General features: G+C 39.1%; 1 pseudogene; it reads right to left on the reverse strand.

Moving 5' to 3' along the window:
- Window positions 1-5,399: 5,399 nt before the first annotated feature.
- Window positions 5,400-6,617, reverse strand: LOC149251677 (putative aarF domain-containing protein kinase At5g05200, chloroplastic pseudogene; annotated as a pseudogene).
- Between the last annotated feature and the right edge of the window lie 557 nt (window positions 6,618-7,174).

Consider the following 7,174-nt stretch of genomic DNA (forward strand, 5'->3'; position numbering starts at 1 on the left):
AGAGTTCAAGAAGAGAGATATTTAGCTAGTTGTCTCCCTCAAAAGCCCAGACGTTTTGATCAAGTAGTCAAAAGCATTATTTCCTTATATTGGTGACGATTTATGTTTTTAAATCCTAAGAAAATTGATGAAGCAAGTGTTCAAGCATACTACCTTGACAAACACAAGCAAAAGCAATAGTTTGGCATACATAAGCAAACAAAACCAGAAGAGTAACAAAAAAAAGGAAGAACAGGAAGAAGTTCATTGAGAAGAAGATTGTGGAAATGACACAAGAAGTAGCACCTTTCATCAAGCAATGCAAGTCTTACAATAGATAGGGACACACTAAGGAAGAGTGTTAGAAATTGCACCTTGAGATGCACCCCAAATATTTTCAAAAGAAGAACAAAATCAAAATTTTGATAGTTGTAGATGACAAAGAGAGGGTGTACATTACCTAAAACATGGAATGAGAAAACAGTTTCATTAACCTTCAAAAGGAGGTAGCATTAATTTGATGCAGCTACAAGGAAGAGAAGTAGTGGACTGAGTTGTTTTACAACATCAAGATCCACTTGAAACAAAGAAATGTAGGTTGCTAGTGTTAATTTTTACAAATTGTTCTGTGTTGTTTCAATTACTTCAACCCAAATCAGATCTTCTAATTTAGCAATGAATCCAATTATTAATAATATTTCCAATCATAAACAATAACTAAAGATAGAACAATATATGCAATGAAAGAAGAGACAATATCACAACCACAAGAGACATCAGATTAGTCAAAGACTGGGGGAAAACCCCACTATGGGGTAAAACTCTTTCAAATCTTCTTCTTATTAGATTGTAATAAAATGTTTCAACAGAGAGTAAAATGAGCCCAATACATAATCATCCAGTAAATATTTACCCAATACAAATAAGAAGCAGACTTCCAAAATTATTGTATAACAAAGAGAAACCTTCCAGCCTGCGGTCAATTGTGATCAACTGTCAAACCCTAGTTGCACTCATGAAGATAATCTGCAATCGATTGAGCCTTCCCAATCACTCTGTGACACACTGTAAGCGAGTGATTATGGCATCCTGATTGTGAAACCATAGCTCAGAACCCATTCGCTCCCCGAGGCACAGTATGCAAGCGATTATGACTACCTAGTCACTCCCTAAAGCGTGGAAAGTGAGCGACTCAAGTCCAGACCTCCTAGAAATGTCTCTGTGCCCCGGTTTCTTCCTTCAAGATGTTGTGCAAGCAACTGCGGCTTCCCAGTCGCTCTCTAGAGCACTGCGAGCTAGCGAATGCAGTCGAATCTATCTTGTGACGAGAGTGCAATTGGAAAACAGAAACCCTTGACACGTGCGAGCCTCAAACCAAACAATAGAAGAAGAGAAGAGAATACTTGATGATGGTATCAAAATGAGCTTGAGGTCTCTTGTATTTATAGGCTTCCATGAGGGTCCACTTGATGTTAAGGCCGACCTGTCGAATTGTACATATGTGTGAGGCCAACGTGTCCCAATGTGTATGAGAAGGTTCATAAATTCAAAAACCAACTTATGCTTGTCCAAATGGGGTGATATTTAGGTTGATTTTGGTCCTCTTGAAAAGAGGAATCCAATGAAATCATCATCTTTGTCATATGAGTTGTCCAATGTGGAATTTGACCCTAGTTGCATAAATTAACACTCCCTCTCAACTAGGAATAATTCCACCTGCCAATATCATCTTGTCATGTCGTGTCCATCTCTGCTCAACTCTATCTGCTGAAACATTCTCGAATCTAAAAGAAGAAGAATCGAGGAGCATTAGATTCCACCCTCTATCTCATGGGGGAGTCACATATCTCAACCCCATATCGAGCAATAGGATATCCAAATACACAAGGGAGCACATCTCAACCCTAGAATCACATCGGGGAGCTCATTCTCAACCCAGAACCACAAAGGGGAGAAAATCTCAACCCAATCCTATTGCCTACCAATTTTCCCATCAATGACCCTCAAGAGTCATGAGGTAGAACACCTGCATCATAATCAACTTGGGTTGTACACCCCAAGTACACTCTCAACCCGTTGGCCAAACGGGGAGCGGTATTCCCAACAAGCTTGGCTTGTGGGTATGATGCCAACTAGGGTATACTTTGCATAAACCAGATAGGGGAGCAGCATCTCCAACCCTATGCATAAAATAGGGGTAATACCCTAGTGTCCAGAGATCCCTCAACCCCAAAAGCCCTTTATCTCAATTCCTCACCCTGGGAACTCAACATGGGGGAAGAGTTGGCTTAGTGTCCTTGATCAGCACTACCCCTTATTAGGAAGGGTCACATTCATCAGTCCAAGTTGTTCTCTGAAGACCAAGAACTTCCCTTTTGACAAAGCCTTGGTGAGAATATCTGCAATCTTCTCATCTGTCAATATGTGATGGAGTTTACTCCTCTTTGCACCATGTCTCGAATGAAGTGATATTTGATCTCTATGTGCTTGACCTTGTCATGAAATGCGAGATTCTCTTCCAAACGAATCCCACTCTTTTTATCATGATATATCATTGTAGCATCTAGGACCTGCTCAAATAGCTCTCCAAAGAGCTTCCTTAACCAAACTACTTCGCAACCAGCCATGCTAGCGGCAATATACTCTTCCTCAGTGGTGCTCAATGCTATGGACTTCTACTTCCTTCTCATCCAGGATATCATGGTAGATCCAAGAATAAACAACATTTAGACATACTCTTCCTGTCAATAACGTTTCCTGACTAGTCAGCATCAATGTATCCATCAAGTCGAACATCTTCGGCAGAATATCTCATACCAAGTGTGATTGTCCCATGAAAATATCTCAATATGTGTTTGGCAATGATCCAATGTGCATGGAGAGGCTCGGTCATGAATTGACTCAACATGTTCACAACATAGCATATGTCTCGACGGGTGTTCACTAAGAACATCAGAGCCCCAATCCACTGTCTATACTCAGATGGATTTGCCAAATTTAGGTCCCGCGGCTTCTCTGCATAACTTCTTGAAGTTCATTTCCATCGATGTGGCCATGGACTTACATTTTTTCATTCCAAATCTGTCTAACAACTTCACAACATATTTTTTCCTTGTGAAAGGAAAATCTCATCGGGCCTTTGTCAAACCTCAAGAGCTAGAAAGTAGTGCATGAGTCCAAGGTCCTCCATCTCGAATCCAGAGGCTAGCTCCCTGTTGCACTCGATCATCAGAGGCTCACTACCTGTCAAGAATAGATCGTCAACATATAAAACCAAAATCAACAACATACCTTGGACTACCTTGAAGTATAGGTTGGGATCGGCATTGCTTCTTGTGAATCCCAACTTCACCAAATAACTATCTATGCGAGCGTACCATGCTCTGGGGGCTTGCTTTAAACCATACAATGCCTTCTTCAATATGCAAACATGTGTTTTTCGATCCTCTACTTCAAATCCCTGTGGTTGCTCAACATACACTTCTTCTTGTAACATGCCATGGAGGAATGCAGTCTTTACATCCATCTGATGAAGAGTCCATCCTTGACTTGCGGCAAGGGCTATTATCGAACAAATAGTTGTATATCGAGCCACAAGTGCAAATATATCATCATAATCCTCTCCCTCTTTCTGTGAGAATCCTTGAGCCACAAACCTTGCCTTGTATTTCTCAATGCTACCATCAGCTCCATGCTTGATCTTGAATAGCCACTTTGAAGTCAACACAGATTTCCCTTTCGGTTTCAGCACAACATCCCATACATCATTCTTCATAATCGATTCATATTCCTTGGCCATCGCATTTTTCTAAACTTGTTATTTTATGGCTTCTTGAAATGTGGAAGGTTCAGCTTGAATCATAGTGCTCATAGCTGCAGCATATCCCTGAAACATGCATGGTTTCTTCCACTGTCCAAATAATCTTTGAATGGGAACATGTCTCTCAGTGCCCTGGAGTTAAAGTGGTCTCTTCCTAGTAGGAGGATCACTTGGAGGAGGATCTAAGGGATCCATAGGCTCCATGGGATCATCAACAATATTAGTCTTAGACTCGGGCACAGAAGGACCATCTAGAATATCCTTGTCATCATTCCTCTTCTTGATGGGAGGAGGTGGAGGAAGATCTTTTGCTTTTCCAAGAGAAGCATCTTCATCGAATGTTACATCCCTGCTAATTTCAACCTTCCTTTGACCAGGAATATATATTCTATAAGCTTTAGAATTTTCACAATAACCCACAAACGTACCTTTCCTTCCAGTTGCCTCCAACTTGTTCCTTTTGTCCTTCGACACATGAAAATATATGGGGCATCCAAAGATACGGAGATGGCTTATGTCGGGTTTGACACCTGTGAACACTTCTTCAAGGGTCTTGTCAACTTGTCACTGCCAAATGAGGTCAACTTGTCTTGTATTGATATGCTTCCAAGGGTGTCAAAATTCTCTTTCAAGTCGACCTATACTTTTGTGCACATATGGGTTTCCTCCTTAAAAATACATTTTTCATTAACCTAATTAAATTCTTCCAAGGACTAAGAGGGGTCTTTGTTGATGAGGAAAACTATCCAAATGGAGAAATTTGTCCCTGAGTTGTCAAAATAACAATTTACACCAACATTACTAGAATTAGATGAGTAACACTAGAGATTTAATATATTTATTGAAAATTGTTGTTGCTTATTCCTAAATATGTTCAAAAGCTTCCTTTCTTGATAAATGAAGCTCCACCTGCAAGTTACCCCAGAATGTAAATGGGAGAACTTTAGTTCATGGTAGTCACATTGACAGCGTGATATTCTAGGCTCCAAAGTTACGTGGTCTCCGAGGATCATACATTTCATTTTCATTTTACTACGGACCCCTTCAAATATTTTCACATTATTGTTCACGCATGCATGTAAATGAGACAAGCAATTATTCGGGAATAGGGATGTGGTCTTTAAATGCAATATTACAGCATAATACTCATTTGAACATGAATTTAGAGTTAGGCATTCTATCATACGGCCAGAGCTAATCTTCGTAACATCTCCTCTATCATATCACAAATTATTAGATAACGTTCTTGATGTTGGATTTGGTTGGTGTACCATACTGGTTACTATGTCCATCGAACAGTAATGATTTTATTACAATGGGTTGGTTGGATAATAATACAATATTGTTAAGTTAGCGGTGGCAAACAATCCTTTGTTGTGCAGATAACTTGGGTTCACATACATAATGTTGAATGCATCGAGTCCTTTATATAACTCCAGTGGTCTCTTCAAAAAGAGCCTGTTTGGGAAGCATCGTATATTATGAAATGAAACTCCGTCGATATCTTCAGTTCGATTGCCATTCTATCTCTTCCAAACGAACTGAATTAACCTTCTCTGCATTCTTAAGATATAGTCATATGGTGAATTGGTTTGATCTTTCAAATGTTATACATTGTATTCATGTCACTGCCATAATCTCTTCGTTTAGACCCAATTGCAGTTCTATCATCTCAGGTTTGGGGCCATCAAGCGTGTATAGGGATCAAAATAGAGAAGTTGCTTGATAAGAAGTGCAAATTCACGCAGAAACGTGAGTCCATAAGCTTCACCAACGCACACCACGTCAAGAAATAAAGCATTCATTTGTTGCTTGTTGCTCATCAATGGCTATGATTGTTGATATTGTTGCACTATTTGGTCCTCTACTTGTAACAATTTTAAACACAGAATCCAAATCTTGTATTGACAAATACATATTTTCCAAGTCAAGTGCAAAACTTCTAACATCTATATCATTATTCGTGGCACCCATTTGATTTAGGGAAACAGCTATTGCTTCATATTGTCCGCTTGCTATTGATGTTAAGAATATCTCCACCACAACCCATGTTTTGGGAGAGATGCGGCCAACAATACCAAGGTCATGAAAGCCAATACACCCATCACGAAGCAACCACAAGTTGCCTGCATGCACATCTGCATGGAAGGTTTCACATGCAAGTAAATTCCCAAACCATATATTGAGATCAGTAATTCAGATCTTTAAGGGGAACACCATATAAAAACACCTTTTTTGTTCTAGTAGACTTTTGTTGTTGCTCGCTTTGTGAGCCCTGTAGTTTATAGGCAATCTCTGAACAACTCAATATTTGCAGCTTCCTTTCGAAAATCAACTTCTTCGAGAATTGATTCCCTTATATCTACAACAATAACTACCAGTGATGTATGGTTGATTTGAGGACTCGTAAACTCCAAAGTATGTGCAGGAAATTCAGGTTTGCAATCAGAAAATCCTCAATTCCTAGCTTTAAAACCTTAATCGCCACTTCTTCTTGAGACCCTCTTAATCTGGCACCATGGACCCGCGCGATTGAAGCTAACGCAATTGGTATCGAATCAATATATTCATAGATAATTTCTAATGGTTGCTTGAGCTCCTGTCGAAGAACAACTTCAATTTCTTGAAATGGCACTGCTCGGGTCTTGTCAAAACAGTTTTGGAATTCCTTGACATACTCTGTCAGGAAAAGAGTTGGTGTTGAAGCTGTAAATTGGCCCAATTTAATATAGGTTGCGCACATACGTTTAATCAATCGTTGTAAATAGGTAGCAGTAAGCATTCTTTGAATATTCAAATTTGATACACCAATAGTCATTTTCCTTAAGGCATACAAATCATCTTAATGGTTAAATACAAGGCATGAATATGCGATGCAACTTTCTAACTTGATGATGCAATTACCATGACGGTAAAATGCCATGAAATGCTCAAGAGCATTCAGCCTAAAGTTGCACATTAGAGGATGCGGATCAAGTTAAAACATGGTTGGGATTTTCATTTATTGATTCGTAAATTGTCGTGGATATTTCACTCGACAGTTCATCACAAACAAATTTGATAAAAATACATTTAAAATATGAAATTCTACACTAACAGTTTTATTAGATTTCTAGATCTGTAGATTTATTGTTAATAGTGCATGCATGTGAATTAAAATTATGTAGAAAATATATAACGGAAAAATAAAATTTGACACAAGATATGCTTGGAAAAGTCTTTCGAAAGAAAAACCCAACTAGAAGGTGAGGTCACTCCACTCTCATTGTCTGAATGAAAATATGGTTGCGACTATAAAGAAGTATGGCATGTGGCCCGTGGGCTACTACAGTGCACAAATCCTCTTTGTGTGTTCTATCTCCTAACCCTCTTGAC

This window comes from Pinus tabuliformis, chromosome 7, assembly GCF_031772625.1.
Source record: "Pinus tabuliformis cultivar Carrire ecotype Pingquan chromosome 7, CPIR1, whole genome shotgun sequence".
Classification (NCBI taxonomy): domain Eukaryota; kingdom Viridiplantae; phylum Streptophyta; class Pinopsida; order Pinales; family Pinaceae; genus Pinus; species Pinus tabuliformis.